Source organism: Somniosus microcephalus, chromosome 8, assembly GCF_052327205.1.
Source record: "Somniosus microcephalus isolate GS21.2 chromosome 8, FLI_Smic_1.0, whole genome shotgun sequence".
Taxonomy (NCBI): domain Eukaryota; kingdom Metazoa; phylum Chordata; class Chondrichthyes; order Squaliformes; family Somniosidae; genus Somniosus; species Somniosus microcephalus.
In genome coordinates, this window is record NC_140994.1 from 253650067 (window position 1) to 253671899 (window position 21833).

A 21833-nucleotide genomic window follows, 5' to 3' on the forward strand; every position below is an offset into this window, starting at 1 on the left:
CCCCTGGAACCACCTTTCCTGAGAGTCTTTGATTCAACAGGCTTGGCTTTCACTCTTCCATCGGTGGTCGGGCTGGCGTCCTGGATGTTTCCAAACAATGGGTCCCTAGCAATTTTAGCCTGTTTGTCTATGAAATTCACTAAGTCTGCAAACCTGGCTCTACTTTTCCGTCTCTCCATTATCTCAAAGGCTGTTCTTCTCCATTGTTCTCTCATCCTGTAAGGAAGCTTAGAGATGATGATTCTCATAGTCGTAGGATTGTCCATCTCTTCCATGAATTCAACATCCTCCATGGTGTTGCGACATCCTATGAGGAAAAGAACATATGCGTTCAATGCCTCTCCGTCCTCCGATCTGATCTGTGGCCACTTGGTAGCCTTTTCAATATATGCAGTGGCTATCTTCAGCTCGTTACCATAGTGCTCCTGCAGCAACTTCCTGGCTTCTATGTATCCCCGGTCCGGTCTCATGTGTTCACAGCTTCTGACCAGGTCTTGTGGTTTACCACTGGTGTACTGTCCCAGGTAGTACAACTTATCACTGCTGCTCTCTGTTTTGGAGTCAATGGCTTGTTCAAAGGATCTGATGAAGGGCTTATACTTGAGTGGGTCGCCTTGGAACACTGGTATGTCTCTTTGAGGGAGTCGAAACAGATTCTGTTGTTTTACAAGCATCTCTGTAATTTCATTCTGACGTTGCATCACTCGGTATAGGCTTCTCCCTGTGTCTTCAGGCCTCTGGTGGTCATCAGCAGGGTCTAGTCTAGACCGTCTGACGTCTGGGGTAGCATCACATGCTCCTGTTAGTGGAGAGACCACTCTTCCACGCTGTAATGCCAGGGGATTGCCTTCGGACTCTCTTGTAACTCTTGAAGGTGCCCTGGATCCAACTCTATGTGACAACATTGACTGGCAGTATTCGCTCCCGCCGTCCCGTGAGCCTTCATAATCTTCATACGCACTCAACCTGGTGTCTGAGACCGCGATAGCTGTTTTTATCTCCAGCTGTTCTTTCTTTGCCTGCACCTGGGCCTGTTGGGCCTGCAGTTGGGCCTGTTGGGCCTGCACTTGGGCCTGCAGTTGGGCCTGTTGGGCCTGTTGGGCCTGCAGTTGGGCCTCTTGGACCTGCAGTTGGGCCTCTTCCCGTTCAAGAGCTTGCTTCTCCGCTAAAGATGCTGCGCGCGCCATCAACGCCGCCCGTTCAACCTCCTCTCTCATGCGTCGCGACGAGCTTGTGGTAGAAGCGACTGACCTGCGTCCAGAAACAGAGCTACCTTCTTTTCGATTTTTGCTCGGTCTGGCGGAAGTCTCTGAAATGCTATCGTCTGGTCCGACTTCATCGTCAACTTTATCTTTCTCTGCTGTATCAGCATCTTGACGAATCTTTAATATCCACTGTTCTGTGGCCTTGATATAGTCCTTAATGCTGGTTGATTTAAGGTCAAACCAGTTGTGCTGATCAGCGTTTCCCTCTTCTTCAGACAGAAGTGCTAATACATCTTCATTGAGTACATTAAATTCTTCATGCAGCTTGGAGAAATCGTAATACATTATGTCTTCAGCTTTCTTAATATTAGCATTATCTTCCATGAGACGATCAATTATCTTAATTTTTCCAGTTATCTGAGCTAATTTAGCCTTCCTTGCACCTATGCTTCTATGTAACTTCTCTTCCATTGCCTTTGGGGGGAGCTTTATTTCCCTCTTTTGGCCAGCAATCCTTCTGGCTGGGGTAAGCTCCTGGCTCCGTAAGGCCTCGGCCATTTTACCCGCAGCTCTTATTTAGCTTCTCAATAGAATGAACAAAGCAAGTAATAGTCACTGTGCCTTCGCTTTCTTATATTGTCGTCTGGCTCCGTGACCATTCATGTATACGTTCGCCGACGATTCCATCCTTTCCTTCTTAGGGAGCAAGTTTTTGACTAATGTAGTGGCGCTTCTTAGTTTCCAAACAGGCAGCCACTGAGCTGTGGGGCTTTTAACAATGAGTAGACGCGTGTCGAAATAAAACGTTCCCAGACGTAGCTTTGTCTTTTAAACTGTTTACTATAACACTTTACGAACAGAATTACAAAGCAAACACGTATAAACGAACACGGTCAAAAACTGTATTGCTCCAAACCTCACAACTTCTGCCTCCTTCAGCCACGTGGAGTTTAAACTGTAAAATGGCTGCATACCATGTGTGGCTTAGGGACTGTACCATTGTGGCAAGAATGAAGGGGGTGTCTCGGACTATACTACTGGAGCAAGAAAATAGGGGGTTTCTTAATACAATAAGTCAATCAGGTAAATTAACTGTATTATGCTATTTAACCAATATTTTAAAGTATTTTCTTAAGCTTTTATGGCTCTTACAGAGATAGGGAGAGATACAGAGAGAGACGGAGAGAGAGATGAGAGAGTGCGAGAGAGAGGCCTCTGGGAACTGCTTCTCCTAAGTCTGAGAAAGGGGGAGTGCAAAATAACAACAGAAAATGCTGGAAAAACTCAGCAGGTCAGGCAACATCCGTGGAGAGAAATTTGAGTTGACATTTCGGGTCGAACCCTTCTTCAAAACTGGAAAGAAAAGAAAATAGATCGAAGGCAGGGCTGCGATCAGACAAAAGAAGTAAAAGAAACAAAAGCAGTAAAAGAGACAATAAAAGGTATTCGAAGCTAGACGAGATGGTAATAGGCTGAGATTAGGTGTGAAGTGTACTGGCAGGGCAAGAGATAGCTGCCAGGTGTGAGAGAGAAACAAAAGGAAACAAAAGGACAGCCCAGTGAGCTGTCAATCATAGCTATTGCCCTAAGGTGAATGCTTACACTTTGATGTGGCTCTCCGGCATCGACTTTAATTAATATGAACAAAAAGTAAACTACCACAGAAGCTAGAAATTTGAAACAAAAAGAGGAAACGCTGGAAAAACTCAAGCACACAGGGAAAGATACAATTTTCGGGTGCTCATCAGCCTTCTAAGCATGCAATATGGCAGGCAGGAAGAGCACGCTCATTACGAGCCAGAAGTGTGCCATCTACCAAATTGGTAAAATCCAAAATATCAGTGAAGTACCTTTGCAGTCTACTCACTGTTCTAATGTAGGAAACACAACAGTCAATTTGCACACAGTAAGCTCCCACAAACAGCAATGACCAGATTATCTGTTTCAGTTTTAGCGATGTTGATTGAGGAATAAACATTGGTCAGGACACCAGGGATAACTCCCCTGCTCTTCTTCGAAATAGTGCCATGGGATCTTTTACATCCACCTGAGAGAGCAGATAGGACCTCGGTTTTCCTCCATGGCCTTGCCCCTTCCTATCTCTGTAACCTCCTCCAGCCCCACAACTAACCCCCCCACCCCGAGATATCTGCGTGCCTCTAATTCTGCCCTCTTGAGCATCCCTGATTATAATCGCTCAACCATTGCTGGCCATGCCTTCTGTTGCCTAGGCCCTAAGCTCTGGAATTCCCTGCCTAAACCTCTTCACCTCTCTTTCCTTCTTTAAGACACTCCTTAAAACCTACCGCTTTGACCAAGCTTTTGGTCACCTGCCCTAATTTATCCTTATGTGGATCGGTGTCAAATTTTTTTTGTGTGCCTTAAAATACTCCTGTGCAGCACCATGGGACATTTTACTATGTTAAAGGTACTATATAAATACAAGTTGCTGTTGTTGTTTAACATTTCATCTGAAAGACGGCACCTCCGACAGTGTAGCACTCCCTCACTGCTGGCACTGGAGGGTCAGCCTGGATTTTTGTGCTCAAGTCTCGGGAGCAGGACTGGATCCGAGAACCTCCTGACTCAGGCGAGAGTCGCAGCAGACACCTAAAGGTGCAGATCACCTCACCAGCAACTTTTGCAACTTAACCATATCCTGTTCGCCAGTTAAGCGCGTCCCAGGTTTCAAAGAGCTGGCACAGGCACGATGGGCCGAATGGCCTCCTTCAGTGCTGTATCATTGTAAGATTCAGGCTATTAGGAGAAGTTGCGGTTAGGCCACAATTGGAGTATTGCGTCCAGTTCTGGTCACCACACTTCAGGAAGATTGTGAAGTCTCTATCCCTGTCTCTGTGTCTCTCTCTGTCTAACATCTCCCTTTATCTTCCTGTCTCTCCTTCTCTATCTCTCTTTGCCTCTGTCTGTCTGTCTTTCTATCTCTCTCCGTGTCTCTCTAAATCTCTATCTCTCTCTCTCTGTCTCTAGCTAACTCTCTCTCTATCTCCCTCTATCTCTCTCTCTCTCCGTGTCTCTCGCTAACTCTCTCTATCTCTCTCCGTTCTCTTTGTCTGTTTGTGTTTCCCCCCTTCCCATTCCACTTGTTCTGTCCATTCCTGTTCCCACATAGGGTGCAAGACTGAAATGTTGACTTGTTGGTTCTGTTCCGTCTCAGATGCTGTCTGACCTGAGCAGTTCCAGCATTTCCTTTTTAATGTTTCCACTATATCTAAGCGACAAAGTATGTACAGCACAGAAAGAGGCCATTTGGCCCATCGGGTCCATGCCGGTGTTTATACTCCGCACGAGCTCCCTGCTCGGAATATGGAACGGAACAACACCTGGACGCACAGGTGTTGCAAGGGCTGATCTTAGAGTCATAACGGCACAGAAGGAGGCCATTCGGCCCATCGAGTCCGTGCCGGCTCTCTGTAGAGCAATCCAGTCAGTCCCATTCCCCCGCTCTATCCCAGTAGCCCTGCAAGTTTATTTCCCTCAAGTGCCTATCCAGTCTCCCCTTGAAAACATTGAGCGTCTCCGCTTCCACCACTTCCGTCAGCAGCGAATTCCAGGTCCTCACCACTCGCTGTGTAAAAAAGTTTTCCCTCACGTCCCCCCTGTATCTCTTGCCCAAAACCTTAAATCTGTGTCCCCTAGTCCTTGTACCATCAACTAGTGGAACAGCCTTTCCCCATCTAGCCTATTCAAACCCGTCATACTTGTACACCTCTATCAAATCACCCCGCAACCTCCTTTGCTCTAATGAAAACAAATCCAGCTTCTCCAACCTGTCCTTGTAGCTAAGATCCCCCATCCCCGGAACCATTCTGGTAAATCTCCTCTGCACCCTCTCAAAGGCCTTCACATCCTTCCTAAAGTGTGGTGACCAGAACTGGGCGCAATACTCCAGTTGTGGCCTAACTGCAACTTCTCCTAATAGCCTGAATCATACAATGATACAGCACCGAAGGAGGCCATTCGGCCCATCGTGCCTGTGCCAGCTCTTTGAAAGAGCTCTCCAATTAATCCCACTCCCGCCTTCTCTTTCCCTATAGCCCTGTAAAATTTTCCTTTTCGATTATTTATAGGTTTAAGTTTGAGGGCGTACATAACAACCCTGCTCTGAATATTTCAAATCACCATGACAACCAGCAACTTGCTTTATTACTGAGTAAAACTACTGGATTGAGCATTACAGAAATATTATGATAAAAAATCCAACTGAAGCAAAATTGAATTGGCCGCAGTGCTCCAGGATCTGGAATCACTCTGGTCGCTCTTCCTCAGCTCTTCGTAATTTATGTCCTTTTTGAGGAAGGGTGACCAGCCTCTTTTCACTGTTTGTTGCTTCAGCTCCATGAGATGGAAAATGTCATGGGCAACATCGACCTTCCCATTCACGAAGACTTGAAAAACCCACCATGGAAGTGCTTAAAATCACGCTGGCCATTCTGGGAAACAGCGACCAATATTCAGGCAGCTGGAATCCAGACCCACTATCCAGATGGACAGAATCGTGGGAGGCACGCAACCTAAAGAACCAGCACCTCACCGCTGACCCAACAGCAGAGGTCCCTGGCTTCGACCTCCCTCGAAGACAGTGGATGGCGCTCAACCCAATCCGCTCAGGGGCACGGAGGATGCGGCCTCCTGCTCCACAAGTGGAAGATGAGGGAAGACCCGAAGTGTGACTGTGGCCATGAGTCCCAAACCATGGAGCACATCACATCAACCTGCCCACTGAGATCTGCTGCCTCATTTCTCCACTTGGCATCTCAGGAGGGCATCAAATTGACAGCCAAACTAGACATCCCAATATAAGCATTTCCCATCATACGAAACAACAACAACTTCAGCTCTGAGTCTTGGACCTCTTTGATGGTATTGCCAGTGTGAAAATAACTCCGATCAGAAAAATTAGGAATTAAAACAGAAAATGCTGGTAATACTCAGCAGGTCCGGCAGCATCTGTGGAGAGAGGGAAACAGAGTTAACGTTTCAGGTCGATGACCTTATGTCAGAACTGGAAGATGTTAGAGATGCAACAGGTTCTAAGCACGTACAGAGGTAGGGAAGGTGTGGAGGGGAGGAAAGAACACAAGGGAAGGGTCGAGGACAAGGGGTCACAGTCTCAGGATATGGGGTGGGGCATTTAGGACTGAGATGAGGAGAAATTTCTTCACTCAGAGGGGGTGAACCTGTGGAATTCTCTACCACAGGAGGCTGTGGAGGCTAAGTCACTGAATATACTTAAGAAGGAGATAGATAGATTCCTAGGCGCAAAAGGCATCAAGAGGTATGGGGAGAGAGTGGGAATATGGTACTGAGATAGAGGATCAGCCATGATCACATTGAATGGCGGAGCAGGCTCGAAGGGCCAAATGGCTGACTCCTGCTCCTATTTTTCGATAGGGTGGAGGGCAGGAGTGATTAAATGACAAAAGGGATGATAGTGCGGTGCCCATAAGAGGAGATGGTAATGGAACAAGTAGGGAAACCAAAGATGGGTCCAGAGCAGGTGTAAATCAGATTTTATCTGAATATGTTCCTGTGAAGCACTTTGGTGCATTTTATTCTGTTAAAAGTGGAATGTAAATGCAAATTGTTGTTCTTTAGTCAGTTTAATGTGGGAAAATGTGAGGTTTTGGTAGGAAGAATCAAAAAGCAAATTATTTTTTAAATGGGGAGAGACTACAAAATGCTGCGGTAAAGAGGGATCTGGGGGTCCTCGCACATGAAACACAAAGTTAGCATGCAGGTGCAGCAAGTAATTAGGAAGACAAATGGAATGTTGACCTTTATTGCAAATGTGCTGGAGTGTAAATGTAGGGAAATCTTGCTACAACTGTACAGGGCGTTGGTGAGACCACACCTGGAGTACTGCGTACTGTAGTGTATGTAACCTGTACCACCTTAAGAGGATACCTTAAGGTGATGGACTACTTTTTGATGGCTCCTGTACATTGTAGTACCGGTGGTGACCACACCGGTATATAAACCCTGTGGAGCAAAGTGTATCCCAGTTCAGTCCTGACCCTCAATCACGAAAGACCTGTTTAATTATTTCTGTAGTCTGTGTCCAGTTATTCAGCATAACTACATTTGAAAACACAGACTCAACAGTGGCGACGAGTCTGATCTTACCTAGCGGCAGTGGCATCAAAGGAAGCTTCGCCTCTGAAACGGGCGTCGAACAAGGACATCCACCCTCAACATCCTGCTGGGCACTGCATAGCACGGGAGGCCATCGGGAACCCGGGTATGTTTCTGGCCACGAAGTCAAACATCAGTGAACATCCCTTCGACGACAGCGGCGGGTAAGCCTGATCGAGCGGCACGGGGGGGAAGTCGGCCGAGTTGTCAGTAAGAGAAGGGGAGGGAAACGATGAAAAGGGTGGAGAACACGACCGCAGCCGGTGTCAGGGGCCGGACTGCAATCGGGGCAGAGACGCGCAGCAGCCAGAAAAGCGTTTATGACCACAAGGACCGCGGGAGCGGCGGGGAACAAGGGCAGCAGCGTAGGGGAAAATAAAGGACCGCTGGGAGGCAAGAACGGCAACAGCGCAGTAATCGCCATTTTGAGTCGGCGGGGGAAGAAGACAAGCGCGGGAAAAGCCGCCAAGCGTGGGAAAAGCCGCCAAGCGCAGGAAGCCGCCATTTAGAAAAAAATAAATAAATGAGTAAAATAAAATAATAATCATATCCGAAGGAAAGGAAACTCAAAAAGGATGCCAAAAACGGGTAACATCACTGCTTTTGATAGCGATGTGGAAGATTGGGCCACTTATGTGGAACACATTGAAGTTTACTGTACAACGAATGAGGTACCGGAGGATAAGAAAGCATTAACCCTATTAAACTCGATGGGTGCGAAGACGTACGGGTTATTAAGGAACCTTGTAACACCAGATAAACCGGTAGGAAAGAGTTTCGCGTATATTGTTACTATCCTGCAAGAGCATTTAAACCCCACGCCGCTGCTGATAGAGGAACGATTTAAATTCTACAAAAGAATTCAACTTAAAGAAGAAAGCAACGCTGAATTCTTAACCGAACTGCACAAGTTATCAAAGTACTGTCAGTTCGGTACAGGACTAGCAGACGCACTGAGAGATAAGTTTGTGTGTGGGCTCCTAAGGGAAGGAACCCAGAAGCGACTGCTAGAGGAAAAGGATCTTACGCTGGACAAAGCTTTCAGCATTGGAGCATCGCACGAGGCAGCAGCATGAGGCGCTGCAGAGATACAGCAAAGGCCATTGGAATTCAGCACCAATGAAATGGCATTGGGCGCAGTAAAATGCTATCGTTGCGGAAGGACAACGCATGACCAGAACCAGTGCTGGTTCAAAGATAAAGAATGCAGGCAATGTGGCAAACTTGGTCACATAGCGAGAGTATGCCGGTCAGGAAAGAAGACCAGCAGCAAAAAGTCGCCGCAGGAGAAGTACAAAAAAGTACACAAGGTGACAGAGTGTAAGATTCAAAATTTTCAGCAATAATCACGCAAGAAAACAAGATAAAATAAGACTGTTTATTGACCAAAGTAAGCTTGCACAGAAAAACCTTTGATAAAAGGGCATACTAAATGGCCGCCGGGCCTCGTGATCAGTTTTCTGGACCGTTTGATTTCTGTTACTGCAAGCCAGACAGGCTTGTGGATTGAAGACAGTAAGCCCGCGAAAGCCAGTATCTGGGAACCGAAACTCAGGGAAACAGCATACATATTTAATGGATTCTAAGTACAGGATGGGGCCCATCAAGATACGGGCGGACAATGCAAAAACACTTATACCCATTTAATGTACAAAGGAGGAACCATTTGACAGCCATCAAGGAAAATCTCCGGACCGATCAATATGCGAACCGAGTCGCGGTGACAATGCAAAAGACATTAAAAGACATTATCGGCCAGGAAGGCCAGTTAAGTTATCACCGGCTCCCGTTACAAGACAAAGCGCCCCTGCAGAGATTTCTGCCCGCCAAAATTAATACAAAGACAGGACTATGATTTGGCGGGAGATAAGACTGTCCCAAAAGGGTATAACTATGGATTGAAAGTCCATCAAAAGTTATGGAGTGAGTCGGAGAACGATCGGAGTCATCGACGGAACGAACGGACGAACGAAGTACGGACGGTGACGGTTACACCGATCCAGGATCGACGCCTCTTCTACCTCGGTAGCATCGGAATCGATGAAGACGCTTCGTCTTTTTAAAGACGCTTCGGACGGACAATTTCGGTAAAAAGACAACGTGGTCGGTGTTCAGCCAGACAAGGCTCAGCCACGACGAGAAGACGACGAGGGTGGCCCGGGTACTGGGGTCGGGAGATCATCGACGACCCAGGCCGAAGGAGAAGAAACCCTCTGGAAAGCCACCGAGCCAGGCGGGAGCGAGGAAGGTCCTCGACAGTCTCCCATTTGCATGCAGTTCTTCAACAGCCTTTTAGCTGATCTTCAACCTTGACGAGCGCTCACCGAGGCTGTGTCTACCCCGCCGCCTCAAGAGAGAGAGAATATCGACTGCGCCAGAAGTTTCCAAATCCACGTGACGACGGAAAGCTGTGCCAAAAGGCCGCGAACCCCTTTTTCGCGATTTTGAGAGTGGTGAGCATGATCCCAAGTTCCTCAGGTCGAAACTTAGTTTAGGTATAGGGGAGGGAGTTAAGGGTAATCGTAATGTGTTTTCCCTTTTTCGATGTGCCGTGTGTTCCCCATTTCCATAGAGTCAAGTTCATAAATTTGTGTATGATTGTAGTTACTTTAATCTGTGCCTATGACATGTATGTTATAATGCTTCAAACTTTTTAAAAATAAAAGCATCCATTTCGTGCTATTCAACCTGGTCTATTGAGTCCTTTCTCTGCACTACAGTTCTCTGCATCTAAGTCCAAGGTCTAGAGCTGTAGGGGGAGTGGGTTGAACCACTCAGGGGTAATTATTGCACAAAGCCTGGCAGGAGACCAGAACGAGCAAGAGAAACTCCCTACAGAAATGGCGACCGCGGCAGGACCTTGGCAGCAGGAAAGTAGTGTGTTAGATCAAGGTCTGAATAAACGAAATGTGATGGATGAAAGAATAGCGGATTATGTTTTTGGAAAAGTCCACCTCACAAAACAATGTATATCTGACCTATTAAGGGATAGGCGCCCGCTAGACGCAGCCATCAAGTGGACAGAGGTTAAAGAGCATAAGAAATCTGTAGAAAAGGCGGTCTGGCTGATGTGCTACAAGAAGCAAGTCCAGCTTTTGGACCAGGTCATTGCAGCACAAACAGTTCAGATCAAAGGGTTGCTTACAGACGTAGAGGAAAAGGTTGCGGGAGGTCAAAAACTGATTGAATCGCTTAACGCGCTGAATCAGGAACGCCACTCCATAATTCGCTGCCACGAAACCGGGGTAGAGTATTTAAAATGTCAGGTCATTGAGGCCAAGGCCAGTGAAGGTAGAATGAGAGACAGGTGCTTCCGTCTAGCTAAGCAAATAGAGGCACAAGAGGAAAAACTTCTGGGAGCCAGGGCAGCATATAAGATGGCCATGGAGGATAGATCTGAGAGCACCGACCACAGCGCTTGCCGCCGGGAGCTAGAGGACCTGAGAACGGCCCTAGCCAAGGCAAATGGGTTGGTGTGTCTCATAAATCCACCAGTGAGCCAGCTATTGCTAGCCAAGTAATCCAAAAGACCAATTCCACAAGAGATAGTTCGGGAACCAACCCCCGAACCCTCTGCGCCTCCTGCTTATGATGAGTCTTGGACTCCAGGAAAGGAGATGGAGACGGTAGATGAAGAGATTCTTGAGGTAGAGCAACACCAGATAGTAGAGTCGGGGCCGGCACCGGTGTGTCCAACTCAACACCGGAGGCTTGGTCCGAATGAAGACAATGGCGAGGGCGGACCCCTTGTGAATCAGATCATAATGCCCCACAGCGCACAACAGCTGAGGGCAATGATAAGTCACATCCCAAAACTCTCCGAGTCAGGAGATCCCTCCGTCCATTTTAGGGACGTGGAGCAGACCGCAGCAGTTAATGACTGCGACGGGGTTGAACAGTCTAAAATGCTGCTGTTCTCCCTGGACAGCTCGCTCCTCCAGTGTCTCCCTGACGAGAGCAAGAGAGGGCACAGGGACTATGAGTTGTTACGGGACGAGATCCTGGAGATTATAGGAGAGGGTGACGGAACTCCGTTCCTCCGTTTAGAAAAGACAGTGCAGCTAGAGGGAGAACCCCCACGGGTTTTCGCCGGAAGGTTGTGGCCCGTGTATCGGCGCAGCTGCCCGGGAGGACCGGAACGGCACGCGCTAAATGATGAACAAAGGGCTCATTGGCTCCGGTGCCTGGTAGCAGGTTGCTTGCCAATAGTGAGGGAGCAGGCCAAAGCATGGTTTGACCCCACTAACGCCCGCTCCACGGAGGAACTAGTACTTGATCAGCTCACGATCAGTTACAGGAACAACAAGGGTAGGAAAACGCCTGTTGTAAAAGGAAAGGTGCATGAGGTGAGGCCCGCAGCTTCTGCTAAAAGGGAATGGCATCAGGAGGGAAATCTCCCTCCCCAAGCCAACAGCAGTTGTTACGGGTGTGGGAAGGAGGGTCATTGGCGCAAGGACTGTAGAAATCCATGGAAGGATAAGAGAGAAAGAGCGTTCGCCGCAGCCCAAGCCCGAGCCCAAGCCCAAGTCCTAGCCCACGGCCAGATCGTTGCCCCAGCACCAGTCCAAGCCCAAGCCCAGACCGCTGCTCCAGCACCAGCCCAGAACCCAACCGTAGCCCCTGCCCCAACAATAGGGGGTGGTGCGGTTGTGGATCCCGCTGCGATCGAGTCAGTCTTGGAGACTATGCGGTCTCTGATGACTTGGCAGGGGAAGGTAGCGGTCGCCAACAGCCCTATCGCTCCCGAGACCCCAACCGAAGCACCTAAATGACTGACGCCTGCGCAGCACGTCTACCTGTGCCCGCTCCGCTATGACACCTGGAGAAGGCCTGTGGTGGAGATGGAGGTGGAAAGACAAAAGGGTAGTTACCTGCTGGATACGGGAGCTTCGTGTACCGTGATCCACACAGATAAACCTTTTGCCTCACCTCTGTCCGCCCAGGCTCCATACTTAGTAACGGGTTTCACAGGCAGAGAACAGGCTGGCGCGTACTCCATCCCGCTCTCCATTCATTTGGGAGCACTCCACACCACATGGACGTGCATCCTATTGAAGTGGAGTGAGGAGGGTGGAAAAGGCATCCTCGGGGCCGATTTCTTGGTGGAACACGGGATCCTCGTGGACCTGAGAAATCACTGTCTCTGGGGAGCCGAGAGCGGTTTAGGTAAGGTAGTCGTAATCCCAGGGAAGGAAGAAAAGGGGGCCCTGTGCACCATGAAGCCGTCAGGAGGTTACGATCTCGAGCTCATGGTAGCGAACGTCCCAACGGACCTGCAGGCGTGTGTGTCGGAAAATCTGACCGCGTTTGCCACCCACAAGCACGACTGTGGGAGAGTCACTGGGTTTGAAGTCAGCGTAGACGGGGACCCCATCATCCGACCCCAAAAGCAGTATAATTTCCCCAAGGAGGCAGAGCCCGACATGGAGACCGCAATATCTTCATTGGTGCAGCAGGGCGTATTGAGAACAATAGCCACTCACGTGAACTCCCCATTATTGCCGGTAAAGAAGCCAGACAATTCGTGGAGAGCCACGGTGGACTACAGAGTCCTCAATAGTAACATCCCAGCCTGCGTGCCCACGGTAGCAGCAGTTGCAGACCTAATAGGGAGTATTCCAGCATCGGCGACCACGTTCACGGTGCTGGACATCTCGAACGGTTTCTGGTCCATTCCGCTGCGGCGGGAGGATCAGTACAAGTTTGCCTTTACTTTCAAAGGGCAACAGTACACTTGGAACTGCTTGCCACAGGGTTTTCACAACAGCCCCAGCATTTTCCATCAATGCATGGCGGGGAGTCTAAAAGAGTTTAGCCAGCCCAACCAGATAGTACAGTATGTGGACGACCTACTCCTGTTCACGGACACAAGGGAGGAGCACGGCCCACTATTAGCCGAATTGTTGGAACTGTTAGAAAGGAAGGGTTTCAAAGTAAACCCGAAGAAAGCACAGATCGGCCAGCAGGAAGTCAAATTCCTGGGTCTGGCCATCCGCGCTGGGGAAAGAGCCATAGATAAGGCCAGAAGGGAATCAATACAAGATCTGCCGATCCCCAACACAGTAACGGGTGTAAGGTCCTTTTTGGGATTGACCGGGTACTGCAGAGATCTCATCGAGGACTATGCTGCCACAGCAGCCCCGCTACTTCGACTCTTACATAAGGGAGTCGAGTGGTCTTGGGATGAGGGGTGCCAGGCAGCATTCGAGAAGTTGAAAAGAGATCTGCAGACCGCGCCAGCCCTAGGGGCCATAGATGGGGGAGAGGAGTTCTTCCTGGAGGTAGCCGCTAGTGGGGACAGCCTGAGCGCCGTGTTGCTCCAGGAGCGGCACGGCAAGCTGAGACCGGTAGTTTATTCCTCCAGGGTGCTCACGGATGTAGAGAGGAGTTTCTCCAATTGCGAACGGCATCTCCTGGCCACGCATTGGGCTGTGAACAGATCAGTGATCTTCACGGGAACCTCTCCCATCACGCTCCTCGCCCATCACACCCCCACAAAGATGCTTCTGGATGGAAGGATTAAGGATGGGACCGTAAGCAGCGCTCGGATTGCGCGCTGGACCCTCCTCCTTTCCCAGATGGATCTCAAAGTTAAAGGCCTCTGCGCGCCAAGGCTCGCAGCCAACATGGCATATCCCGGAACAGCCCATCGGTGTTCCGTAGAAGGGGTATGGGAGGTCAACATAGGTTTACGGGCCGGGAAACACCCCACAGGCCGCAAAATCTACGTAGACGGTTCTAGCACTGTATCTGCTGGCGAACGACTCACAGGGTGTGGAGTTTATGACCCTGCGGCAAACATTGCCCTGGCAATTAAGCTCCCCAGCACTATGAGCGCGCAGCAGGCTGAACTGTCCACGGTGGCGTACGTGGTTACCCACCCCGAGATTTTCCCAACCCCATACACGATTTGCTCAGACAGCATGTTCACATGCAATTCGTGTACAGAGTACCTCGCCATCTGGTCCCGACGCGGATATACCTCCGCGGACGGGCGGCCTTTAACAGTTAAGCCCTTGCTAGAAAAGATCCTGGCAGCTGTGGGAGAGGAAGGGGAGGTGTTCATCCATAAGGTGAAGGCTCATTCCACCACAGAACCCCGCAGTCAGGGCAACCAGCAGGCGGATGCGCTAGCCAGGGAGGGTGCCCGCAACGGCATTCTCTGGGACCCCTATGAACCCGGACCCGTGGCGGCGATCCAAGGCAGGGAGGGAATTCCAGGGAACACAGGGGTGACACCGCCCCCAGACCTAAAGACCGTCCAAATCCTGGATCCCGCCCTAAAAACAGTCCTAAAAGCCATCACAGAAGGCAAGCAGGGAGAGGGTCCGTACAGTACGGCAGCCCTCACAGTCAAAGAAGGCATGCTGTTCCGAAAGGAGCAGTGGGTTGTGCCGCAGCAGCACCGGAGGGAATTCCTGCAACTGGCCCACGAGGGTCCAGGGGCGGGACACCCCGGGCCTGAGGTTACCTGGCAGCGGGTAGAGCAGGCGGGATGGTGGCCGGGACTTCGGGACGACGTCCGCGAATTCTGCACAAGCTGTCTTGTGTGCGCTGCAAACAACCCAGACCCCCACAAAAGGAAGTTGCCCATGGGGCACATCAGGAGGGTAGAGGGACCATGGCAGTCGATTCAGGTCGACTACATAGGGCCCCTGCCCGCCGCCCAGGGAGGATATAAGTACTGCCTTGTCCTGGTAGATGTGTTCACCAAATGGGTAGAAGCTTTCCCGTGCAGAACAGCTACGGCACTGGGCACTGCTAAGATCTTGATTCGGGAAGTGTTCTCACGGTGGGGACTCCCCCGTTTTGTAGAGTCCGACCAAGGGAGTCAGTTCACCGGTCAAGTAATGCAGAACGCCCTCATGCTCTTGGGCATTGAGGGGAAGTGGCACGTAGCATACAATCCCCAGTCATCCGGGATTGTGGAACGCATGAATCGGACCTTCAAGGAAAAGCCGAGGAAAGAGACAATGGGCTCGCCCCAGAAATGGGCGGAGGTCCTGCCTTTAGTCCTCATGGGGATCCGAGCCAGCCAGTCCAAAAGTACGGGGTATTCCCTGCACGAATTAATGACTGGAAGGATCATGCGAACACCCACCCATGTACTAGCCCCGGTGCTCACTGAGGGCCAGCTCCGAGAGGTGAAACGAGACAAATTCGTCCAAACCCTTTTGGAGCGCCTGAAACAGATTTATGGGCAGGCGGCTGGGAACATGGGAAGACAGCACCAGGGAAATAGACTGTTACTGGAACCTGGTAAGCAACAAGAGTGGGTAGTCGGAGACCAGGTCATGGTCCGAAACTACGCCAGAGTAGGGAGTTTTGAACCATTGTACATGGGGCCTTACAGCATTGTAGGCAAGGCCAGCCCCATGGTTTATGCAGTGAAGGTGCCCCAACGTACCAAATGGTTTCACATTAACCAATGTAAACTGTTTAAACCGGGTGCACAAGGGCCATCAAAAGGGACCAGGTCTGAGAACAAAGATCCTCAGCCTGTAACAGAGTCACAGACCACACAGGCTGGAACAGTAGCCTGCTTGAAGGGAGGGGCCACCCCATCGGAGTGGGAGGTCTCCCCTCTAGATTGGGATTCGGACGAGGAAGAGCCCGAACAGCTCGACCTCGCCTTAGACCCAATCACGGAGGAGGAAGAGTCAGAGGACGACGATCCCGCCCTCGACTCAAGCTTGGGGGAGGTAGGGAATGGGGGCGGAGACTCACTACCTGTAGGGACAGGTGAGGTGGAGTCGGAAGCCACAAATCCCGACCCCGGGGGGGCGGAGCCTGAGGGAGGGGAGCTGGAGCCGGCAGCTGTGGAGGAACCACAGGCTGTGACGGTGACAGTCCCAACCCCCGGTCCATCAGCCCCGGGAGCCCCACCCAAAGCAGCCCCTCGTAGGTCGACTTGAGTGCCCCAGCCCTGAAAGTTTTGGCCAGGTTCTCCCCATTTTTCCCAACCTCGGTTTAGAGCAGCCCCAGGAAGGCATGGTTCCCGTTCAACAGCGACAGGCTGCGGGGGATCAAAGCCGAAGGCCAGTGCAGCCCCACCGCAGGGTGTGGCACGCGACAGCCCTCACAGGGATTCAGTAGGCCGCCCCGCGGAGGGCGGCGCTGTACATAAGTTAAGTTAGGTAATTATGATGATAGTTTAAGGAATATAAAGTATACGGTGTTAAGATATGTTAAGAGTACGATTTTGAAGTCTGCCCGGTATGTGTGCTTGTTTAGGAGCGGGGTCCAGGAACCCTCGCGTCCATTTAATTAGGCCAGCACCTATTGGGAGCCCGGCTACATCATTTTATTGGTTACAGAAACCTGGGATATGATGAAAAAGATTCTCATCGTGTTCGTGGCGATCGGGTGCGGGTGGGCCTACCGAGGCCGCACCAAGGACGTCATCATCTTCGGGTGTTCCGGGGACACGGCCCCCATCGCAACGGATGGGACAGGGGAGCGAGAGGCTGAGGAAACCGCCACCTACTTCCACCAGGGGAGATGGCCAGGTTGGCTGGGAACGAATTCTACGGAATACTCCAGCAATTTCGGTTTTGCCTACCAAGAGACTTCATTAACGTGCCCTCGGGTGAGGATCCTTGCACCCAGAGTCAGCGTTACCGTGGGAAAGAGGATCTGTCTGGTGTGTAATGGGAACGTACCACTAAGGCGATGGTGGTGGCTGCGAAAGCTGTGAAAGGACATGAGAAACCCTACGGTCGAGTGGGAGCGACTGGGTAATAATACCCATCGGACTATTACGGGGACTCACGGACAATTACGTGTGTGTTGGGACAAATGGTGGGAACCAGATGAAGGAATATATGTCTGTATGTGGGGTTCAAGACACGTTCGCCCCAAGGGCGCATCCATCTTCTTCCAGAGGCAGTGGCAGGATGAAGGAAAGGGGATGAGATGGGATGTCAGCACTCGAGCGTGCGGAGCCCCATACTCCCCTATTCCGGTAAACGCCACTGAACTCATCACCCGCCCACGCAAGCCCTTGCCCACGCTTCCGGTAGCACTAGCCCAGAAAGAAGGGTGCCCAACCACCACCAAGGGACCCGGGAACAGTTTAGTATTGGTACCCACCGGTCAGGTGCTGTACCAAGGGGTACACTACGCGGTGGCCTCAGTGATTTTAAACCTCACTGAGGTACGATTGCCAGAGTGGTGTACCAAAGAAACGGAACAATTATACCAGGTCCTGTTAACCCGAATGTTTAGACAGTTTTACGAATTTGACTTTGCCGACATCGACAAAGACAAATGATACACCACACCACCAAAAGTTTTGGATCGAGTCGGGAGGCAAAGAAGGGGTACAGTAAATGACATATTCACTGCTTTTAATACCGGGACATCTGTCGTCAACGCTCTAGATAACGTGGAGCTGCAGACACAGATCAACGGTTTAAAAGCCGAGTTAAGGAACATACTGACAGACGAAAATAAGGTAGTGGGTTCTGAGTTACATGAGGACCAGGCCATGACACTACACTTTAAGGAAATAATAGCTGAGCTGGAGAAACACGCGAGAACGGTAAATGCACTCATTAAGGAGGATCGGAATGCGTCCGATCAAGCTGCGCAAAACGAGGCCTGTGTGCTATATGGGGCGTGGTTACTGGGCGAGGGCCGCAGTAACCTTGAGGATTTGAAACAGGGTTTGGTCCCGTCCTGGATCAGCAACAAGCACTTGCAAGCGCTCCACCCTTTTGAGAATGCATTAAGCCCGTGCCAGCTCATACTAGCTGCAGAAGCGTACCCAGTCCCAGTGGACTGCGGACGTTCGAATCATACTATCATGGGAATAGCAGTAAGAATGCCAGTGTTGGGTCCCGCAGCAAAGCCCGCCCCGGTATACAGGGTGGAGAACATTGGAGTCATTCAGGGGGGCGCACACATTCATTACGCAGTGGTCCCGCCTTACGTCATCAGATGGGAGCGTACGATGACAGGCACCGATCTCTCGGGATGTCGGAGCCGGGGAGCACACATCATCCTGTGTCCCCAGCACTTGAATGCCTTTTTGAAACCACAGTGCGGGTTCAGAACCGCTAGCGCGAAGCCGATAAATTGCACCATGGAGGCAATGGCAGAGGACCATGTGCCCCCGCAGGTAGCATATATCGGGGGTGGGACATACTGCGTCACCACTGCAGCGCCTCACTACCGCTACGGACAGCACGAGTGGTGATCGATCAGTGATAGTAGTTTCTGTTTCAAACCAAGGGCCGAGGTTCAAGTGGCACAACAATGAATTGTCCCCATTCCTGCACCCTCCACCGTTCACCTCACTGTCAAAGAGAATTTCACGGACTTTCAACGATTCGTCGCGCATTTTGGTTATGTCATTCCCCCTCTTCCCGAACACCTCACCAAGATTTTAAAAGCCGTTATAGTTTCACAGAAACATTTTTACACACTGGAGCAGAAGATTTTAGAGATAGGAAAAGACATATTGGACATAGCCATCCCACCATGCTGGGACTTGTTCACTAACATAGAGGTCCCGGCCTGGATTAGAATAGCATCCCAAATCCTAGTAGTGTGTCAGGTTTTAATTGTGATATTTTTGCTATTCGTGCATTGCAAAAGAGGCAAACGCCTCCAGAGGCACGAGAACACAGGAGAATGGAGAGAACGTTATGTGCGAATGGGGGAAGAAGACACCCCACTTTAAGCTGCTAGTATTGAAGGTTAAGCGTCCCTCCATTTTTAGATTTTGGCCATTTGCGTGTTTTTGTTTTAAGGATATGAATATTGTTATGTTATTAGTCGTTCTTAAGTTTTTTGGATTAATAAAAGGTGTATGCAGGTGGTGCAAGGGGGTATCAACCCCTGCACATCTGACAGATGAATGTGTTATAGTTTAAGAAATGCTGCCTATGATTGTCCAAATTGTGCAAAAGGTAATTTTCGTTTTTTTCGGAAATGGGAACTGCATGTGTCGTGAGGGTCATAGATAGTTAAGTGCCAGGAATGTTTGGATGTGGGGAATCAGGGAAAATTTGCTCACCAACGATTATTGATACTTTAAGCAAGCTATCAGTATCACAGGGGGGCCTGTAAGATTCGAAATTTTCAGCAATAATCACGCAAGAAAACAGGATAAAATAAGACTGTTTATTGACCAAAGTAAGCTTGCACAGAAAAACCTTTGATAAAAGGGCATACAAAATGGCCGCCGGGCCTCGTGATCAGTTTTCTGGACCGTTTGATTTCTGTTACTGCAAGCCAGACAGGCTTGTGGATTGAAGACAGTAAGCCCGCGAAAGCCAGTATCTGGGAACCGAAACTCAGGGAAACAGCATACATATTCAATGGATTCTAAGTACAGGATGGGGCCCATCAAGATATGGGCGGACAATGCAAAAACACTTATACCCATTTAATGTACAAAGGAGGAACCGTTTAACAGCCATCAAGGAAAATCTCCGGACCGATCAATATGCGAACCGAGTCGCGGTGACAATGCAAAAGACATTAAAAGACATTATCGGCCAGGAAGGCCAGTTAAGTTATCACCGGCTCCCGTTACAAGACAAAGCGCCCCTGCAGAGATTTCTGCCCGCCAAAATTAATACAAAGACAGGACTATGATTTGGCGTGAGATAAGACTGTCCCAAAAGGGTATAACTATGGATTGAAAGTCCATCAAAAGTTACGGAGTGAGTCGGAGAACGATCGGAGTCATCGACGGAACGAACGGACGAACGAAGGACGGATGGTGACGGTTACACCGATCCAGGATCGACGCCTCTTCTACCTCGGTAGCATCGGAATCGATGAAGACGCTTCGTCTTTTTAAAGACGCTTCGGACGGACAATTTCGGTAAAAAGACAACGTGGTCGGTGTTCAGCCAGACAAGGCTCGGCCACGACGAGAAGACGACGAGGGTGGCCCGGGTACTGGGGTCGGGAGATCATCGACGACCCAGGCCGAAGGAGAAGAAACCCTCTGGAAAGCCACCGAGCCAGGCGGGAGCGAGGAAGGTCCTCGACAGTCTCCCATTTGCATGCAGTTCTTCAACAGCCTTTTAGCTGATCTTCAACCTTGACGAGTGCTCATCGAGGCTGTGTCTACCCCGCCGCCTCGAGAGAGAGAGAGAGAATATCGACTGCGCCAGAAGTTTCCAAATCCACGTGACGACGGAAAGCTGTGCCAAAAGGCCGCGAACCCCTTTTTCGCGATTTTGAGAGTGGTGAGCATGATCCCAAGTTCCTCAGGTCGAAATTTAGTTTAGATATAGGGGAGGGAGTTAAGGGTAATCGTACTGTGTTTTCCCTTTTTCGATGTGCCGTGTGTTCCCCATTTCCATAGAGTCAAGTTCATAAATTTGTGTATGATTGTAGTTACTTTAATCTGTGCCTATGACATGTATTTTATAATGCTTCAAACTGATTAAAAATAAAAGCATCCATTTCGTGCTATTCAACCTGGTCTATTGAGTCCTTTCTCTGCACTACAGTTCTCTGCATCTAAGTCCAAGGTCTAGAACCGTAGGGGGAGTGGGTCGAACCACTCAAGGGTAATTATTGCACAAAGCCTGGCAGGAGACCAGAACGAGCAAGAGAAACCCCCTACAAGAGAACAGTTCGGATGAACAGAAGACGGATTCAGACTCCAGCAGTAAGGAACTGGGTTGTCTAAAAATACATAATGTGGGTAACACAGCAGACCACCAAACTATCTGGGTCATGCTCCGGATAGCAGGAGTCGAAGTGAAGATGGAATTGGACACTGGATCGGCATTAACGGTCATGAATAAGCAAGATTACAAAAGTTTATTCTCGCACATTCCCCTGAGGGATACGGAGATTGTATTGAAAACATACACGGGGCAAATAGTATACCCCAAAGGAAAGATAAAAGTAAATGTGGTCGACAATGGTAAAGAAAGTCAGGAAATGGACTTGTATGTGTTACCTGATGGAGGTCCGCCACTACTGGGACGGGAGTGGATCCGGAGAATAAATGTGGACTGGCATTCCATACAAGCACTGACTGTAGATGCCTGTAAAGAGGACGACGTCAAACCTAAACGACTGTCCAAAATATTGGACGATGCTAAGGAGGTGTTCCAACAGGGACTGGGAACACTGAAAGGAATTACGGCAAACATCAAGGTTGAAGAACATGCAAACCCAAAATTATTCAAAGCCAGACCGGTACCTTATGCGATATGACCTGCTGTGGAAGCAGAGCTGGAAGGGCTAGAACGTTCAGGAGTACTGTCCAAGGTGGACTGGAGCGAATGGGCCACACCCATTGTTCCTGTCATGAAGCGTTCATTGAGCAACAAGCCGGGGGATCCTGGGAAGGTTCGCATCTGTGGCGATTTCAAGATCACTGTTAATCTGGTTCTTCACATGGTGCAATATCCGCTTCCGCGGATTGAAGATATCTTCGCTTCGCTGTCTGGCGGGAAACACTTCACCAAGATAGACCTGGCGCAGGCGTACCTACAG